General features: G+C 40.9%; 1 protein-coding gene across 2 annotated transcripts in view; it reads right to left on the reverse strand.

Moving 5' to 3' along the window:
• The window catches only part of HSD11B1 (hydroxysteroid 11-beta dehydrogenase 1), a 56,747-nt gene extending 36,972 nt beyond the window's left edge, over window positions 1–19,775 (reverse strand). Inside the window, exon 1 of one of the 2 annotated variants that reach the window (XM_049634227.1) lies at window positions 18,713–19,775. The gene's annotated coding sequence lies outside the window, so the exon portion shown is untranslated. Of the gene's footprint in view, window positions 1–8,648; window positions 8,801–18,712 lie in introns of those variants that run through there. The other variant, XM_049634226.1, reaches the window with a different exon arrangement.
• Window positions 19,776–20,430: the final 655 nt, after the last annotated feature.

Here is a 20,430-nt window from a genome sequence, read left to right on the forward strand (position 1 = left end):
AAGGCAGATACCCTTATAAATGGAGATTTCCCTTATACATATAAATGTCTCTTGCAAAAAGGTAACTTCTACTTGGTTTTCAGAGCTTCTCTTGTGTCTGCAGATTTATTAAAAATAACCAACTTAGAATAATCAATGTGCCCAAAAGGCATATCTTGGGGTGGTAAAATTTGCTTTCTTACAATTGAAAGGGATATACTTATACTAAAACTGTATTCATTGTTTATCTGAAATTCAGGTTCAACTGGGCATCCTGGGACTGGGAAACTGGGCCTTAGGTGTGGACAAAACATTCTTGATCATGGCTACTGATAGCAGAGGGCAGACTACCTCATCCACCCTCATACAATGAAACCCAGCAGTCTGGCCACAAACAGCCCCAAAAGGGCTCTTAGTAGCAAGGAGGAAAAGGGACATACATGCCACATGGTGCCTGAGGGGAGATTTAATCTACTAACATTTATTTAGTACTTACTATGGGTCAGGTCCTATGAATGAAAAGCAAATAAAATGCTTTCTAAGCCTCAAAAGAAGACATACATGGAAGTAAATGAAATAAAGAGTTACCAGTGATATGATAGAAGTCTATGGTGGGGGCTGTGGAGGGTGGGAAGAATTTCTTCTGCTCTTCAAGGTCCTTCTAGCTGTACTAATCACGAAGTTAACATGAGATACATTAATGGGAGAAAATCAAGTTTGGTTTTGTATGTATGGGGAGTCCACACAGACATGGAATTCCAAAGACAGGCAACATGAGGCTTTATATGAGCTAAGGGGAGGGGTGGGGGTCTGAGGATACAAAGGGGAGGAAAAGCATTAGCAGGAGGGTGAAAGGAGATGTTTGGAAAACAAAGATTGCCCTGTTATGCAGATAAGTTTCTTAGGTAAAGAGGAATCTAATTTATAGCTCTCTTCCTGGTACAAGCAAACAGTTGAGGGGGAGACAAAGAGCTTTTCCTGGATTTTCAGGGTTTTGACTGCTTTGAACTCAAAATAATGTTCATGCCCAAGTGGCCCATCTTGGGGCAGTCTGCCCTTGGCCCCTGTAGTTCCCTCCTCTGAAACTTCCCTGACATTTCACACATTAAAAGTTGAGCTGGTAGATTCTCCTGGCTCATTGAACCAGTCCTGGCAATAAGTCAGTTTAGTTAAACTCATTTCAGCAGGTGGTAATTCAGGTGTGTCCTCAAAGTTAGGTCTATGGTTCAAGCAATTAAGCATTAAATAAGAGGCATTTCTATGGAAACAAAAGAAAAACAATGGCTAATGTTTGGATCAAGTTATAAACCAGTTTCTGAGTTTTGAGGGTAGAGAGTAGATTTCTAAATGTCAAGCTTGAAGCCTCTTTAGATAGTGTGAGAGCATCCAGTGACAGATTTTCCTGGTTTGTAGTTTGAATGTCTTTGGTGATATTTTTGCCCACAGAGCATGAAGATTGCCTATACATGAGCTGTTGTGGTGATTTCCCTCAAGTTTACATCAAGTTATTCATACTTAGGGCTTCAGGAAAAAGGGAATTTGTTTTTTTATTTTAGTGTTTTTATTTTTTAATTTTTTTAATGTTTATTCATTTTTGAGAGACAGAGAGAGACAGAGTGCAATTGGGGGAGGGGCAGAGAGAGAGGGAGACACAGAATCTGAAACAGGCTCCAGGCTCTGAGCTGTCAGTTACAGAGCCCCATGTAGGGCTCAAACTCACAAACTGTGAGATCAGGACCTGAGCTGAAAGTCGGACACCCAACTGACTGAGCCACCCAGGCGCCCCAAAAAAGGGCATTTTAGATCTCAAGTGACTCTAACTCAGGAAGTGGGAGAAAAATTGAAAGCACTAGTTTGGAGAGTTGTAGCCAGGCATTGGAGGATGCTGGAAGAAATCAGGATCTAGTCTAGTTTATAGTGAACAGGACTAGAATCTAATATTTACTCAGGTCTGTTATTGAAACCTATTTTCTCTCTATAATCACCCCCATTTCTATCAAAGATAGCCAAATTAGTAATTCTCAAAATAAGTCTAGTTTCAAAAACAAACAAGCAAACAAAAACAACCCCACTTGGCCTGATTATTTACATAAGCTCAGCAAGAATAGCAGTTGACCACACAAGCCTGCTTTGGGGCACCTGGCTGGCTCAGTTGGAAGAGTATGTGACCCTTGATCTTGGAGTTGTGGATTTAAGCACCACAAGGACTGCAGAGATTATTTAAATAAATAAAACTTTAAAAAAATAAATAAAAATCTGCTCTGCTGTAAGTTTTCATAACAAGTATCTAGACTGAATTTTTAATAGTCTTTTGAGACCAGAAGCCAAGTCAAATACTTGCCATCAGACTTTGCCGGCAATACCTGTGGATTTGCGTTAATTCCTCTCTTCTTGAGGTACCCAAAATATCCTGAGGTTCCTCCTGAGGAAGTGAGTTTATTCACCTTGTAAGCTGCTGGAAACTCAGGCTGATATTTCCAAGGGGCTTTATTGGCTCCCTCATGTCAACCTTAGCTCCTTAAAGCTGTCTGGTCATATCTGAGTCTATGTGGGTCTCTCTGAAATATGACATTCCAGTCAAAGCCTTGGTAATATAACCAATGTTTCCAGTTGTATCTTATTATAAGGAGAACAGTTTCTTATTGAGCTTATGCAAATAAATATATTGCCATGAAAATATAAGAATACTCACTGAGAGGTTTTAAATTCTGGAGGGAGCCGGTAGGGAGGAAAAGATAAATGGTTCATTTCTGCTTCCAAAGGTATAATTATCACATTGCTATAGGTTACGTTTTTTTTTTTAATTTTTTTTTTCAACGTTTTTTAATTTATTTTTGGGACAGAGAGAGACATAGCATGAACGGGGGAGGGGCAGAGAGAGAGGGAAACACAGAATCGGAAACAGGCTCCAGGCTCCGAGCCATCAGCCCAGAGCCTGACGCGGGGCTCGAACTCACGGACTGTGAGATCGTGACCTGGCTGAAGTCGGACGCTTAACCGACTGCGCCACCCAGGCGCCCCAAGGTTACGTTTAAATTAACTTAGTTAGCTTAAGAGAAAAGGTTTCCTACTATCTAGAAAAGCAAAACATTGAAAAATGTCAGTGATATTTTAAACAAAAATTGTAAAAATTACAATGATCTTCTTTATTCAGTCTCAAGTTATTAATTCTTGCTCTGTTTTAATCCAGTTTTTCTACTAGTTCTGGAAATTCTTACCTCGTTCAATTTTATGATCTTAAAATTATCAGAAACTTGTACTCAGAGTTTTTTCTATGAGTCTCACTTAAGATGAAACACATTTGCAACAGCATGGGAGTAGAACAGTAACTGTAAATGACAAGACTTAAAAATGATCATGATTAAAGATCTGATTAGACTTAATTACAATGCAATTGACAGAGAAATTTGGTTATTTCTGTGAAACACAGCACTCCAAGATAATAACACGCCAGATTTCTAGGGGTTTCATACAACTTTTTAGAACACTTAGTTTAACAAAATATCTGCAAAATATACTCAAAATATCTACAAAAATATAACCCAAGAGGGCTTAGTATCACTTATTTGATAATGCTTCCCATGTAATTTGACATGCCAAATAAGCCTACTTAATTTAATTTCTCACAAAATCTTTGAAATGTTCCAGGAGGGCTCTGGAACACCTCAGTTAGATTGTGGTCCAAAGATTTCTTTCAGAATTTCATTTTGGGACGTATGTCAAAAAGTATGAAAAGATTTGAACATTTGATTAGATAGGATCATAAATTATTATGAAACAATATTTAATTATCTAATTAACCAAATCAACAATAGAAGATTTCAAAGGCAAATACAGAAAGTTAAATAGTTGTGAGCAAAATTTAGCTTTTTTAATATTAAGACTCGGTTTTCTTAAGTAATCAGACTTGATTAATGTAGGAAATTATTTGGCAAAACAGAGTGCTTGTTTTCCAGGCAGATGACTTTAAAGGCAAAGAAAAACTTTTGTTTACAACTTCTTATTAAGAGCAGACCAATGGTTCAAGAAAACTTTGTCCTTTTACCAAAGAGAAAGACAAAACTATAATTGTGCTTCAGTGTATTTTTAATATTAAGACTCATTTACTTACTTAAATTGATTCTAATCTTAGCCAGTACTAACCACACACGAAATTCCTTTCCAGATTCCTTTTTCATAAACCTTCTGCAACATTTAAAAAAAATTTTTTTAATGTTTATTTGTTTTGAGAAAGAGAAAGACAGCAGGAGCAGGGGAGGGGCAGAGAGAGAGGGAGACACAGAACCCTAAGCAGGTTCCAGGCTTTGAGCTATCAGCACAGAGCCTAATGTGGGGCTTGAACTCGTGACCTGTGAGATCATGACCTGAGCTGGAGTCAGACACTTAACCAACTGAGCCACCCAGGCACCCCTGCAACATTTTACATTCAGATTTTGTCCTAAGTTTTCTCTCTTTAAATAACCAGTTTCACTTTAGGACAAAATTATTTTCTTTTCCCTCAACAAAAATGTATTCCCCTTCCTCATGCTTCTTTTTTTTCCTTTTATCCTCAAACACACATTCTACTTTCCTTGCATACAAAGTTGTTTCCTTTATTATTTTCAGTAGTCTTAATTATATTTATTAAAAATTTTCTCTTAGAAATCTTGACTTCTAAGGAAAACTAAGTAGTAAGCAATTTGTGAACTATCTGTTATGCCAATATTCTTTAGATTGGCAAATTTATGAATACATTTTGTAATTCCTAGAAATGTGTGGTTTTTCATAGTACAATCTTTCAATAATGCACAAACCATGTTTATTAACAGACCTGAATTTATCTTTAGTTTCTCTATAATATGACAGAAGTAGATAAGCCTATGTTCAGTACTTAATGTTTTATTATTTTGTCTTATTTGGAAATGATGTAGATATTTAATAATTTTACAACTTATCATTTAACTTAGCAAAACTTTATAAAGTTCCATGTTACAAAAGATTTAGGAAGCTACTTAAAAGTTTACCTACAGACCTTCTTATCTTATTTACATCTATTCAATTTACTTGTTCTTAACAATTATGTTTAGATTACTTGCAAAACATTATGAGGTATTAGACAAAGTCAATGATTATTTGAAGATTTTTTTCTTTTGACAAATTTTGCAACAGAGATATAACATGAACTTATTTGACTTTCAGTAAATATAGATGGAATAAAGGTTTTACACTTAATGCTGATAACTTTAAAGACATGTCTATTTTAATTAAACCAACAACTTTAAATAGCTTTTTAATACTGAATATTTTCCCAGATCATATGAACTTGAAAAACATTTGGGTTAGTTTCTCTTTATGAGTTTTAGATTGTCCAGTTTTTGCAAATGCTGGCCTTCAAGCCAACTAAAAGAGGTCTTTTGCAAATTAATTTTAGCAATACCACCTAGAGGTAGAGAAAATATCTCATATTTGCAACATATATGGACAGACACTCAAATACAAACAAAATCTTACAGCTTTCTTTTTGCTAATATTTGTGGAGAGGACATAAAGACCCATTTTGTTTTAAAAAGTTTATTTATTTATTTTGAGAGAGAGCAGGCATGGGAGGGATGAGGGTGGGGTGAGGGGGGTGGGGGGAGAGGAGAGAATCCCAAGCAGGCTCCAAGCTGTCAGCCTGGAGCCCAGTGTGGGGCTCCATCTCATAAACTGTGTGATCATGACCTGAGCCAAAATCAAGAGTCGGATGTTTAACTGACTGAGCCACCCAGGCACCCCAAGACCCAATTTTTAAAATAACTCCCCCTTCCTTTCTTTTTCTTTCTTTCTTTCTTTCTTTCTTTCTTTCTTTCTTTCTTTCTTCCTCCTTCCTTCCTTCCTTCCTTCCTTCCTTCCTTCCTTCCTTCCTTTCTTTTTTTTCCTTATAAAAAATTCTCTAAAGTTTATATTTCAAAGAATGGCTCTTCTGTCCTAGGGAAGGGGGTGTGTGGAAGGGGGTGGTGGTGGTTAGAAAATTTGCATCACAAAGGCATAGAGTAAGTATCCAAGTTTTCTCCAAGGTGGAGATCAGAGCATAAGTGCCTATTATCAGAGGTGCTTGGAGTCTTGGCACAAGAGCCATTTTAGCGGTTTTTATTTCAAAAAGGCCTCCCCCACTCCCTTTATTTCCCTTCAGTCTCAGGTGATGATGGACTGTATTTACTGTTTGAAGACATGGTAATATTTATAATTTTTAGGGACAGAGAAAGAATGCAAAAGTGTTTTTTCTCCTCACATTTCAGGGTAGTTGTTATCAAAAATTTACTTTTTTTTTTTTTGAGTACAGGAGAATTTTGTTCCAATATTCTGTTTATAATATCTACAAATATTTTGAGAGGAATAGGCAAGGCTTGGGGATTAGTAAAGATGGGAGGGCTTGACTTGTTTCTAGAGTTGCATTTCTGGTTTTGTAGAGATTTGTAAAACAAAGGTCCTTGTTTCTAATCCCCCAAAGAACTGGATTACAGCCTGAATATCAAGGGACTAGCCTGCCTTTTTAACTAAATTTGCTTCGTTCTATTAGGGGGATTTTTAACTAAAACTGAGAATCAAAAGATTTGTGCCCTTGTATAAAGTATTTTGGCTTCTATTAGTCCCTCATATTAGTCTTTTGAGATCATGTGTAGGAGGGCTCAGGAGAAATTTGGGGTCCTGTTTCCTCTGTTGAAAGGGAGGTTGTGAATACTCATGAACCAATTCCTCTCTAAAGTTAGTAAAATATTCTGGGGAAAAAAAGGGCTTTATAATTTAAGAGATCTGTTGCTGTCTAGGGGAAAGAATTCTTCTGCAGTGGGGGACCTAGGGTACACCTGTAAAGGACATTGCACAGGAATGCCTACAGCTGGCAGATCCTGATTACAGATCCCTGGGAGGTAGGATCAAAGCCAACCTCACTGCCAGTCTTGGGTGCTTTTGTTACATTCATTTCCTGGCATTCAGCATTTACATGAGCAACCTGTATTCTTTGAACCTAGAGAATAGGCTGGTGTGCTCTCTCTACATCTTGTAAGGAAAGAGAAATTAAAACGGGGAGATTTTAGGAAACTGTACATTGGATGTGGACATTTATTTTTGTTTTAATTTCTAATTAAATTTGTCTAATTTCTGTGCTTTAATCTTGTCAAACGAGTCCTTAGGCTAGTTATTATACTAATAAGTCAATTGAGAACTCTCTATAAAGAATATTTTTCTTTTAAATATAGCCAATTTAGGGGCACCTGGGTGGCTCAGTTGGGTAAGTGCTCGACTCTTGATTTCAGCTCAGGTCATGATCTCATGGTTTGTGAGTTTGAGCCCTGCATTGGGCTCTTTGTTGACAGCACAGAGCCTGCTTGGGATTCTCCCTCCCTCTCTCTCTGCCCCTCCTCCACCCCCTCTCTTTCTCTCTCTCTCTTTCAAAATAAATAAATAAACTTAAAAAAATAAATATAGCCAATTTAAAGGATCCATCGTCCAGCCATTGAGGAGTAGAATCTATTTATTAATAGCAACTCAAACCAATAAGCCTTTTAATGACTTAACTAAAGACACAAAGGCATTCAAAGAGGGCATAGATGATGCAGTCCCCATGATACAAAAGTTTACTTCCAAGATTAGTCTAAGAAAGCAAAGGTCTTCATTGCACAGGCAGTAAGGACGGTGTGCTGAAAATGGTGTCTCTGGTCTCCCACAAAATCACAGACCACTAATCTGTGACACCAGGGAGGTGCTACTGGAATGAGACTTTCCAGCATTAATAAGCAATGATGGTTGAGAGGACAGAGGTTCCTATGGGCTAAAGCCTCTCATGACTAACACCACTGACAAGGCCTGGGGTGAAAGGTGGGGAGAGAGAGAGTGTCAGAGTTAGATTCCCAGTCATTTCGACTGGCCATCAAGGTACACCCTGGTCAGTGCACCCTCTGGATGACAGAGACCAAAGGGAATATTCTCACTGGTCACAAAGCCCAGCTCTTAAGACACAGAACAAGACAAAAGGAAAAATCTCATATGTACCTTAACAGCTTTAGCTAAAGCCTTGAGTCTGGAGCCATACTAATAATACCTAGGAGAGATGTGCCACAGGGTTGGGGACTATGTGCTGTTTTATAGTGTACCTCATTGCAAGGAAGTTGCTGAGTGACCATGTCAATCTCACTCATTCTATGATCAGTCTGGGAATCTTCTTGAGGTGGCAAGCACTCTAACAACTTTTAAATGTTCGGCCTGTGCCCACCAATTTTGTGGCTTTGGCTTCTAAGATGTCCCATAGCAATTGCCATTAAGTTATGTGCATATTAACCTATGGTAAAATTTGTCTAAATAGATGTTGGTCTGGTGTGAACTGTGAACTCACCAGTCTATGAGGCTGGCTCCAACAGCAGACTTGTACGGTCTATGCCTGTGTTCTGCCCTATGGTAACTCCTTCTTATGAGAAAGGACAGAAAGGATACAGACAAAGAAGAACAAAGACCATCTCTGGAAGGAAACAGATAAGTAACTAAAGAGTAGTCTACCAAATTTAACCAGAGTTGCTAGACCCAAGGAACTTGTTCCACAGATATTTTCTTCTGCTAACCTAAATTTAGAAAGAGAAGAAATGGACTCACCACTCTCACTCCATCAGACTCTGCAGATAGAGATTCTGGGGAACTGACATGGTAAGAAATCTTACCTCTCCCAGCTGTATGTCAGATGTCCCAGGATCTCTGAGCAGCAGGAGTGTCTGGGGTGAGTAGTGTCCAGAGAATGAAAGTATCCTGCTGACTATGGCAGCTGTTGGGAAGGGAGAATTTTCTCTGCCCTTCAAGGTCCTTCTACTGGACTAAGAATCAAACTGACAGGATACAGAGTAACAGAAAATCAAATTTAGTTTCAGGCATACAATGAATCCACACAGACATGGAATTCCAAAGATAATCAGGCTTCAATGAGCTAAGGAGAGTTGTAGGGGCCTAAGGGTACCAAAGGGAGAAAGACCAGGAAGGTAAAAGGAGATGTTTAGAAAACAAAGGTTGCCCTGTTATGCAGATAAATTTCTTAGGTAAAAAGGAATCTCATTTATAGCTCTCTTTCTGGTACAAGCAGGCAGTGAAGGGGAAGATAAAGAACTTTTCCTGCATCTGCTGGGTTTTGATTGCTTGTAACTCAAAATAATGTTCATGCCAAAGTAGCCCATCTTGGGGTGGCCTGCCCTTGGAGTCCCAAGGGCATAAAGAAGGAAATGTGCTGTTCCATGTGGGCGATGGGCAAGTAGGCAAGGCTTCAGAGGCAAGGTTAACCTTGATTCATATTGAAACAAGAGGAGGAATGCTGCAGGCAAATGAGGAAGGGTAAGCATGGACACTGAGTTGGGTTCCTGGAGTGTGTGTGGGAGAGGGGAGGGCTGGTTTGTAGAACATTCTATGCAGAGGAAGCTGTGTGAGAAAACAGAAGGAGATGTGAAAGAGAATGGCATGTTTGGGAAACCGCAAAGGATCCCGTATGGCAAGATCACTGAATTTAAGAGGTGTGGGGTTTTGTGGTTAGAGATCTGCCTGGAGAAGTAAGCAGGAATCACATCTTTGAGAGCCTTGAATATCTACTGCTGGAATCTGTAGTTGTGGCCACTTCCAGACTTGGAAACTCTGCACCCTGGGGTCTCTTTGTCCTTCTTCCAGAGCTCTATTTACTGGCCTTTTGTATTCCCTCATTGCTTTATGTCAAAAATTCTGGGTCCCCTACACTCCTCAGGCTCATCAATCTGGTCTCACTCCCTCCATCAACACGTCACTCCTTCTGCATGCTATGCCTGATCCTCTGGAGGCTTTTGGCCTCCTGGAGCTATGGCCGGCAATGTTCTTGGGCTCCCCAGCCCTGCTAGATTTTTCTACCATGACTTCTACTGGTTGGTTCTGTCTATACTTACCTGAGTTCTCAGTAGCCTTTCTTCACTGCCCCAAAGCATCTTTTTCCCTTGGATTCTGTCTATTTATATTTTCTGGGCTTCCTTCCTACTTCTCTCACTGCTTCTTCTCAGTGTTCTCTGTAGGCTTCCCTTCCCTTTTGGATTCCTTGAATTTTCAAGTTGGCCTTGATTCTGTTTTCACTCTTTCCTTCTCTCTCTTCCCTAGGAGATTTCCCTCACCTCTATGGCTCCAATTGGGAGCCATAGAACCTCCAGTTGGGGTTCTATGTTCATGAATCTTAAAATTCTCTATCTCCTGTGCAGCACTGCCTCCTGAGCTTCAGGTGGTATAACCAACTGTTAACTCAACCTTGCCTTTATAATGCCTCCTAAACACCTCAAACTCAACATGCTAAAACTGACCTGATTTTTTTTAAACATCTTTTTTAAGTATAATTTATATGCCAGAAAATCATCCTGTGGTAAGTGTACAATTCAACAATTTTTAATAAATTTGCCAAGTTGGGAAACCGTCACCTTAACAGAAATTTTAGGACATTTCCATCATCCCAAAAAGATTCCTCTTACCCATTTGCAATTACTCTCTGTTCCTATCCCCAGCTCCATGCAGCCAGCAATCTTCTGTCTTTCATATTAGTGGAATCACATGCTATATGACAGACACAATGTCTGACTTCTTTGACTTTAGCATAATGTTTTTGAGCTTCACCCATATTGTGGCATGTATCAATACTTTGTTCCTTTTCATTGCCAAATCATATTTCATTATATGGGTAGGCCACGTTTTGTTTATCTATTCACCAATACAGATGTCTGGAATTTTCCACTTTTTGGCTATTATGAATAAGTGCTTCTGTAAACACTGGTGGGGAAATCTTTGTCTAGACACGTTTGTATTTCTCTTGGGTATATACCCTGGAAGGAGTGCATTGCTGGGTTGTATGGAAAATTTATGTTTAACTTTAAGAAACTGCTAAACTATTATGACTTAGCTATTTTTTATTTATCATATCCTAGGGATCTCTATTTCAATGAATGGCTACACCATTCATCCAATGAATACTCCAGAACCTTGGAACTCCTTCTTTACTCCTCCTTGTCCATATCCCTAAATTCCATTTCTCATCAAGTCTACTCAACTCTACTTCCTAAGTGTCTCTAGACCTATCTTCCAATTTTCACCTTTACTATGAGCATCCTAACTCAGGCCACTGTTATTTTCTGCTTTAGGAATCTCCTCATTCTGTCTATCTCACCTCTAATCTATTTATTTAAAAAGAAAGGCTGTGAAACATTTGATGTGCACAAAAAAACAAAGAAACCATAAATAACTTATGAAGCTTAATAATAGAGTGAAAGCCTTATGGGCCTACCATCAACATAACCGTTGCTAACACTTGACCACTGCCAACACTGTGGATGTGCCCTGTGGGCTCTACTCCACCCAGTTCTTCTTCAGTGACTCCCTGTTGTTCTTAGGATAAAGTCCAAACTCACTATTTTATCTTTGTAAGTTCTTCATAAGTTTTGAAATCCTTTCCCAGGGGCCCCTTATCACCACCCCCCAATTCTTTTCCTTAAGTTTCCACCCTTCAAAATCAGTGACCTCCCTGCCCTCCCTTAGACCAGGTAAGGGGCTCCCCAAACACTGGGCATTTCTCTTATCATGGCTCCCATCATGGTATTCACAGGTGCTCATTTGCCTGTTTTTCCCAAAACCTAGCTCTGGGACAACAGAGGCCTGGTCTGTCTTGCCATTATAGCTCTAGTATTGAGCATGCTGTTTGGCACACAGTATGTACTCAGCATTTTTTAATGTTTTTTTTTTAATTTTTTTAATGTTTATTTATTTCTGAGACAGAGAGAGACAGAGCATGAGTGGGGGAGGGGCACAGAGCCCGACGCGGGGCTGGAACTCACAGACCGCGAGATCATGACCTGAGTGGAAGCTGGACGCTCAACCGACTGAGCCACCCAGGCGCCCCAGCATTTTTTAATGTTTAAAGGAAAGTGACTTCTATACATCCAGATAAAGATGGCTGGTAGGTATTTGGTGCTCAAGAGAAAGGTCTAGGCCAGAGATGTAGATTTGGGAGAATTAAATCTTGTAAGTTAAAATGGAAACCGTAGGAATAAATGAGACCATGAGGGAGAGGATGAAGAATAAAAGGGGGGACAGTACACTAATGTTTATGGGTTAGGCAGAAGAGGAGAGCCAGTGAAGGAGGGCAAGAAGAAATAGGGAGCAGGAGGACCTGAGAGAACAGGGGCAGAGGGTCTCAATGAGATGGGAGAGGTCACAGCCTTGAAGCTCTGGGAAGTCAAGGAAGACGCTAAGTGGCAAAATACCTTGAGTCTTGCATATGAGAATCCCTGGAGACGGTGTCAGAGGGTTCTGAGGAGCTAAAGCCAGGATGCTATGGGTTGGAGAGTAAGGAACATGAAGAAACACCCTGTTTAGTGTGAGCCTGGGGGTACTTTTGAGGAGCTTGAGAAGTATGCAGATCTGAAGGAAGATTCTGGTTGTTAGGATGGCAATGAGTTAAGCTTTCATTCAAATGTTTTCGAGCACGTTCCCTGTGCCAGACACTGTGTTAGGTTGAGCATATGTTCACCTTATGGGAAAGATACAGGAGTCCACAGACAGGTATGATTTACACAGCTCTGAAAAAGGGGACTCGAGGAAGCACAGTGAGGGTGGATAGTGAACCTGTGTCTTCTGCTTCCAAATTCAGTGGGCTCTTCAGTCTAAGATGTTCCTTCCCTTCGATTTTTGGGAGGCAGATGGATGTGGCCTTCCATATCTCTTGGGGGAGGAGGAGGAAGAAGGTGGGGAGAAAAACTCCTCAAGGTCTCCTTTTCCTCAGGCTTGACCACAAATGTACCTCTCACTGTCATTTCTGCCTCTCCTGCTCCCTCCTGATCTTTAAATATCCACACAAGTAAGGCAAGAAAGTCTTTCCCAGGTTGGGTGAATTTTCCATTTTCTGTCCGACAGGAAGGTTCCTGAAGTATGAGGCTTGGAAACCACCCAGGGAAAATGACCTCACAGGAATGGAAGGAGTTTCTCGGTTTAGGATGCTAGGAGTTTTAACAGGCTTCTGCCAGCAGAGGGAGCCCCAGGGTTGGGAGAGGAGGATCCGACAGCAGTGTTTAAAATGGGATGGGGAACTCGTTTCTGGCAATGTTTTTAGCAGTCTGGAGGTATTTATGCATTAAGTTCAGATAAAAGGGGATGAAAGCGGGAAGGAGGGAGGGAGGAAGAGACACTCATAACACACTTGCATATACACAGAAACAGTCACACAGACACACAAAAAAAAACACCGTATAACCCCCGCCCCCTCACCCCTCCCTACACGCACTCACAATTTAGGCTCTAGTCCAGTGGTTCCTGAACCCTGCCGTGCAACTGGATCATCTGGGGAAACTAAGGGCAGATTTCCAGGCCTCCTCAAGGACGCTTCAATCAGAAGCATCAAGGGCGCGACCTAGGAATCTGTATTTTTACAAAGCTCCCCAGGCGATTCTGAAGTAAATGTGGACAGACTGGTGAGCTGCTCTGGTAATTAGGTAAATACTTTAACTATAGCTCGTTCAGAGATTTAATTTAATGGCTCCAGACATCAACATGTTGACTGCTAGATCAAATGTAATCCAGGGGAGACCAATGTTATTACTGAGCCATTTTCGTTTTGAATAATTTTTGTATTTATTAATATAATACATGGGGGGGGGGTAAAAAGTCACATGGTACCAAATGGGTTATAATGAATAACAGAAATCCTTGTTCCTTTCTTCCCCATGCCCTAGTCTCATTCTAAGGCAATTACTGGTTTAAATCTTATTTTTTTTCCCCTCTGGGAATCAACTCCATATTTTTAAACAATATGCTTTCATTGTTATTTCTTGATTTTGCAATATTAGAAATTATTTATTTGATTTCCTACTAAGGATTCTTAGGACTTTGCTTTTTCTCACAACATATGCAGACAGACATTTCCTTCCTTCTAGATTCCTAGTACCATTATGTCACAAATTTTAAGTAAACCAATAGTCAGTGTTTATATTGTTATGACCAACTGTTTATAGCACAGCAATACAATGCACTGTAATGTCATCTCTTCTGATCTCCCCTTCCCTTCTGGGAGTTAATAATCACCTCATTTTTGTTTGCTTACTTCGTTGTCCATGGTCTCCAAATCCTCCGACAAGAGCTATAAAACTCAAAGAAGTTGGTCAAATTCATTGGATAATTTATCCAATTTTTTTCTTTGGAGACAACCCTCCTGGAGCCACGACTCATTCTGTGCCAGTCTGGACTAGGAGCTTGATAGACTGTTCTCTGGGACATTTCCTTTGCCATCCACCTGGAAACTCAGGCTTTTTTCTCTCTTGGCTCACTTCCTTATGCATGGTAGGGAAATGTTTTTCAGACCTTGGATGCAGGAGTGATGTTTCACATTAAACATCTTTTTGTGGCATTCATCCATCAGACCTTGGCCACATAAACCCCAGTGAGGCAGCTCTGTCTGCTTGTCTTTACATTCCCCTTGATTCATAGTTTGTCTGGGTAAGGATTTCTAGATTGAAGGTTGTTTTCTCTCGGAATGGGAAGACACTGCTATATTGCCTTTCGATTTCTAGCTTCCAGTATTGATACTGAGAAGTGCAGTTACTCTCTGGATTCCTAATCTTTGGTTTGTGAACTATTTTTCTTCTCTCTAGAATTTTTGGGATCCCTTTATTCCTGGGGTTCTAACATTTCTAAAAATACACTTTGGGGAGAAGTGGGTTTTTTTTTTTCATTTGTTGTTTTGAGTACCCAGTGGATCCTTTCAATGTGGAAATTAAAATCTTTCATCACAGGAAATTTTGGAGAAATTATCTTCTTTAAAAAATTTTTAACTAATTAATCTTTAAAGAAATTTTTATTTATTTATTTTGAGAGAGAGTACATGAGGGAGGGGCAGAGAGAGAGAGAGGGAAACAGAGAGAATCCCAGGCAGGCTCTGAGCTGCCAGTATAGATCCCCACATAGGGCTTGATCCAATGAATGGTGAGATCACGACCTGAGCCAATATCAAGAGTTGGATGCTTAACTGACTGAGCCACCCACATGCCCCTGGGGGAAGTTATCTTTTTGATTAATGTATTCCCCTCCATTTTCTCCTGCTCTCTTTTTGGAATTCTAATTAGAAGGTGTCAGAGCTCCTTGACTGATCCTGTAGGTTTCTTACTGTTTTTGTCTTGTTTTCCATCTCTTTCCCTTTTTATCCTATTTTCTGGGATATTCTGTCAATTTTATCTTCCAGTGCTTTGTTTTAATTTTTCAGTTTCTAGTTGCATTTTTATTTTAAAAAGCTCTTTCTTGTTCTCTAGTATTTTTAAAAAACAGTGGCTTCCTGATCTTTATTCATGGATGCACTGTCTTCCCTTATCTCTGGGGAGATTTTAATGTTGCCATGGCTGTTGTTAACAATTTCTTTTGCTCTCTGGATGTTGGAGTCTCCATCTTCAATGCCAGAGGCTTTCATTCCATGCTTGGTAATCCTTGGAGTCCATTCCTTGGCTGTTGGAAGTTTTGCGTGCAAGGGCAGGGCTTGCCAATTGCTGGATTCTACTACAAGATAATCCAGAGAGTGCTTGGCAGTTTCATTGGCAGACCCCATTGTCAGTGTCTGTAGTCTTCTCTTCTTTGGTTGGGCACTTTCTACAAGGAGCAATCGTGAATTCTTCTGGCTAGTGCGGGCTGGAGTAGGGTGAATGGAGACGGGGGTAAACTGCGCAGTTCGTGTTCTGGGAGCTGGGCCAGGATAAGGGGCTGGGGAATCTCATCTTTCAGTATTGAATCTTTCTGTAATCCTTCTGTTTCTAGCTCCGTGCCTAACCCCACCCTTTGCTCTGCCTGGTGTCCCTGTGACTGGTGCCTCTTGGCCAGTTTCTCCAGAAAATAAGCTTTCTTTTTTCATTGGAGGGCAAGAGAGGGAATCTGGAGTGTCTCTTATCCTTCCCCTCATTTCTCTGGCTGTGTTCTAAGGTTCCCAATGCCCTGATCCCCGAGACTCTCCTGTACTCTGTGGCCTCTTGTGGGCTTCCCATCATGGGTACTTGGGCTTCAGCAATCACTGCTTTGCTAAGTCACTTATCACTCATCCATCCACTTTGCATCTTCCAAAGGGTGTTGACATCTCTCATCTGCTGTTTCTATTCCAGTTCTCTTTGTCCTTGTGGTTTATAGGATGCAAATTCTTCTACTGTGATCAGTGCATTTTGTCAGGAAGCAGAAACTAATGTTTGTTCAACTGCCACATTTAACCCTAGACAGCTCCTTTGAGTAGTCTGTCAGGCTCGACGTGATGGGAAGCTTATAGCAGTGACATCTTCTATTTCTCCCCGAGTTACTCAAGAGTCAAGAACATGTAAATGAGACTTTTATGAAATAATTTTAATGGAAGAAAATGAGGGGAAATATTTCATTTGTTCATTCATCCATCCCCCACCCCCCAAACGTTTATTGAGCACTAATATATGCCCAGACTGTGCTTAGGTGCCAGGAATATAAAAGCTGAGCAATATTTGGTATCTTCCTTTGAGGAAATTATAGTTAAGTATAAGGAAGGTAAGCAAGTAAATCAAAGTTCATAATAGCATAATAATATGCTATAATAAGGGTGTGCAAAGGGTATATATGGGAATATAGCGGTAGGGTGTCCAGATCAGTCTAGGAGAGTGGGAAAGTCTTCCAGGAGGAGGTGGCCCTGGAGCTAAGTGTTGAAGGACAAATACAAGTGACAGAGATGAAGAAGATGGAGGAAGGGCATTCCAAATAAAGAGAACTGCATGTGTTCAGACAAGGAGTCTAGAAATAGCATGATATGTCAGAGGAACCTCAAGTAGATTGAAACGGCCAGAGCAAGGGTCTCCGTTGGGGAGTGGCTTGAGTGAGAGTATAATGGTCATTGAACTATAAATATCTATGTTAGTCTGGAGCATGATCCTGGGTCTACCAATGAGAGATGCAGAAATAATAATAATATCCTATTCCCTCTGTGAATTTGAGCAAGTTTTTAAAATGTCATTTGTAAAATGAGACTACTATGAGATTATATAAAGATATGAAGTATGCAAAATGCTGGGTCAGTGGTAGGAATTTAAAATATTCTAGTTGTCTTCTGACAAACCTGCCTTAAATCTTTCTACTCTCTCTAGTCCCCTAACAGTTATAAAACAGATTCTGGAAAAGCTTAACTATTAGGAAAATCTTTTCCTTCTTTCCATTTCTGCCAGGCAAGGATTACATGAGCATCTTTTAACTGAATATTTTTTTAATCAGCAGATGCAGTGTTTATGAATTCTTGGGTGTCTGGGGGCACCTTCCTGTAAAGTCTGGGTGGTTATTTTACAGGGCCCTTGGGTAGGACCAGAAGAAATGAGCTCCAGTCTCATCTCCACCATGAACATATATGTGACCTTGGGCAAGGCCCTTTCCCTGTCTTGGCTTCGATTCCCTCACCTGGCAAACAAGAGGAATTAAATTAGATTACCTTTAAGATTTATTCCAGCTTAGAAATTGGATGCAGGGAGGTTTTAGCTGTACTGATACTAGGAGGGAGGGAGGATTTTTGGATTTTACTTTCATATCACTTATTTTCATATCATGTAATATTTTCATATATCATGAAAAGGGAAAAGCAATTCCTGTCCAATCTCGGCAAGCAAACAGAAGTAAGATTCTTTAGAATCATCTCTCCTTACCTCTCCCACTCTCCTTTCATCTTCTGACTGATTTACTCACACAAACCCCAAAGAATGATGCTGGCACCAAAAACAAAACAAAACAAAACCGCCCCCCGACCCCCGCCCCAACTTCCATGTGCGTCCTTCTGAACTGTTACGCACTGTTGGAGAGGTTGGGGGACAGGGACTCTTAAAAGCCAACTGTTGTGAAAATACATCACCATTGCCTAGAGGTGCTTTCCAAAGCATGAGTCCAGATCTCTTAATCCCTCCAAGTGACTGGATCGGTCAACTACAACCTTCTGGATGGCACTGTCTATTGATGGCAAGTGACGGTTTGGGTAAACGGTGGGGGTGGGGAATGGCATTTCCTGTTCCTGTCGGTTTCTCCAACTGACCTGAAAGAAGTGCCTTTGAATTGTCCCCAACAGGCCCTTTTAAGGCTCACAGGGTCAGTACCCTGAGCATTCAGGCTGGACGGGGGCTAAGGCATAGGTGAACAGCACGTGGAGATTTTTGATTGACAACTTTAGGCCTCCCTTGGTGCATTGAACAAGACTTCTTGAGATAAAATGAGCCTTCCTCAAGGCTCCCGGTTTCAATATTAATAATATCGAAGGAGCTGATGATCGGATGCAGAATGCAGATATCAGCATTCTCAGCAACTCCCAAGATACAGCCTGGTGTTTGTGCTCTGTCATCGGTTTAAAGCCAATTTTAAAAAAAATGCTTAGGACCTGCAGTCTTTGTATGATTTCAAAAGAACAGGCAGAGTTTTTAAAACAATTTTTGCAACTTTTTGTTCCAACTTAACTTTCTGTCCCAAAATGATCAGAATGCTCTCAGTGCCAGTAACAGACGCCTGGTTCCATCTGCGTCTTATCATATCTTCCCTCCTACACATTTCAAATCTCATCGGGCATTTTTTTTTTGACCAGCATTTGACATTGAAATCTCTCTTCAGCCCAGCCCTCCAGTTTATTCCAATAGATGCATTACTTTAATAGCGTTTTTTCGAAGACCTACTACGGACTAGGCCCTGACACAAATAGTGATGCCATCATATATAATGTGATTTTAAAAAGTCTTACCTTGAGGTTTCAACCAAGTTTGACTTCTTTTTATTGATCTCCTTTTTCCTTTTGCTTCTTTTCTCCCTTTCCCTCCTCCTCTGCTTTCCCTTCTGTTTCATCTCTCTCTTTCTCTGCGGTTTCCCACTCTTTGGGGAGGGGCAGGATTTCCTGCTCTGAAGTTGGTTGGTTTCTGGGAGGAGTCAGAAGACCTGATTCGGGACTGGAACCAGCTGGTCTGCCACCTGATACAAGAAGGTGAAACCCAGGCCAAGGAAGAAGGCTCATAGGCTAGGACGGAGCTTGCAGCCAGGAGGCGCTGGGAGAGGAGCCCCGAAGGGAAGCCAGAGTGGGCCAGTCCTTGCCGCAGGCAGGCGGAGAGTCCAGAGTTCCCCAAGGGAAGCCCATGGTGGGAAGGATTGAAAGTGGTCCTGGTTGCCCTGGAGACTTATCCATTACTGTTGTTAGCTCCCCACATGCCAGAGGCACGCTAGGCAGAACCCCGTCCCACCCTTAGCAAAAGCTCACTCTCACATTCCTGGCTTTGCCTCAAAGGAAAGTACTGAAACAAGACCTGGGTTTGGGCCGATTTTCCTTCTCTACCAGGAGAGACTCTAGCATCCAGTGTACTCTGTGAGACCTGTGTGTCTACACATTTCTCAATTTTAAACTCCTTAGGAAGTCCTCTAAGGACATAAACGACTATGGTGATCACATCAGCAGGAGCAGAGCATAGACGGTAGAGGGAAAGACAGGAACCTGCAACAAGATCTCCATGGGGTTGGGGCTCCGTATTATTCCACAATAATTCCAGCCTGATTCACACCAATTAATGTTGGAGGATCATACTCCAGTTTAGAAGTTTTGTTCTTTTGGAAAAAGGCATGGACAAGAGTGTGCCAGTTAAAAAGTTCACTTTCTTGGGGCGCCTGGGTCACTCAGTCGGTTAAGCATCGACTTCAGCTCAGGTCATGATCTCACAGTTTGTGGGTTCCAGCCCCACGTCAGGCTCCGTGCTGACAGCTCAGAGCCTGGAGCCTGCTCTGGTTTCTGTGTCTCCTTCACTCTCTCCCCTCCCCGCTCATGTTTGCTCTCTCTCTCAAAAATAAATAAACATTAAGAAAATTTTTTTTTAAAGTTCGCTTTCTTCATCCGTTCATTTATTCACTATTCAACAGATATTTAACGAGCACCTACCCCATGCCAGGCATTAGTGTAGGATCTGGGAACAGAGGGCTAGCCAAACTAGACATAGCCCCACCCTGATGGAGAGTATGATTGACATGGTCAAACAGTGGTGTCTCTGAGACTAGGGGGCATAAATTTAAAGGAAGGACTGGAATTGTTGGGTGCTAATGTCTCTCTTGGAACAGCATCACTGGACAGATTTTGGACAGTTATCTTTCTGTTTCTTAGTCAAATGGGACATTGGTTCTTTCAACAATGGTTTTGCTTGCACTAACTTTAAGTATCCTTATCTATAGGCTCCCAGGTTGTTTTTTTTTTTAATGGTTATTTATTTATTTTGAGAGAGAGAGAGAGAGAAAGAATGTGAGCTTGAGCGGGGGGCAGGGGGAGGCAGAGGGGCAGAGAGAGGGAGAGAGAATCCCAAACTGTCAGCTCGGAACCCCACGGGGTAAGGTCACGACCTGAGCCAAAATCAAGAGTGACGCTTACCAACTGAGCCACCTAGGCAGCCCTAGGCTCTCAATTCTTAAAACATAGAAGAGTTTTTTTTG

Source organism: Panthera uncia, chromosome F1, assembly GCF_023721935.1.
Source record: "Panthera uncia isolate 11264 chromosome F1, Puncia_PCG_1.0, whole genome shotgun sequence".
Lineage (NCBI taxonomy): Eukaryota > Metazoa > Chordata > Mammalia > Carnivora > Felidae > Panthera > Panthera uncia.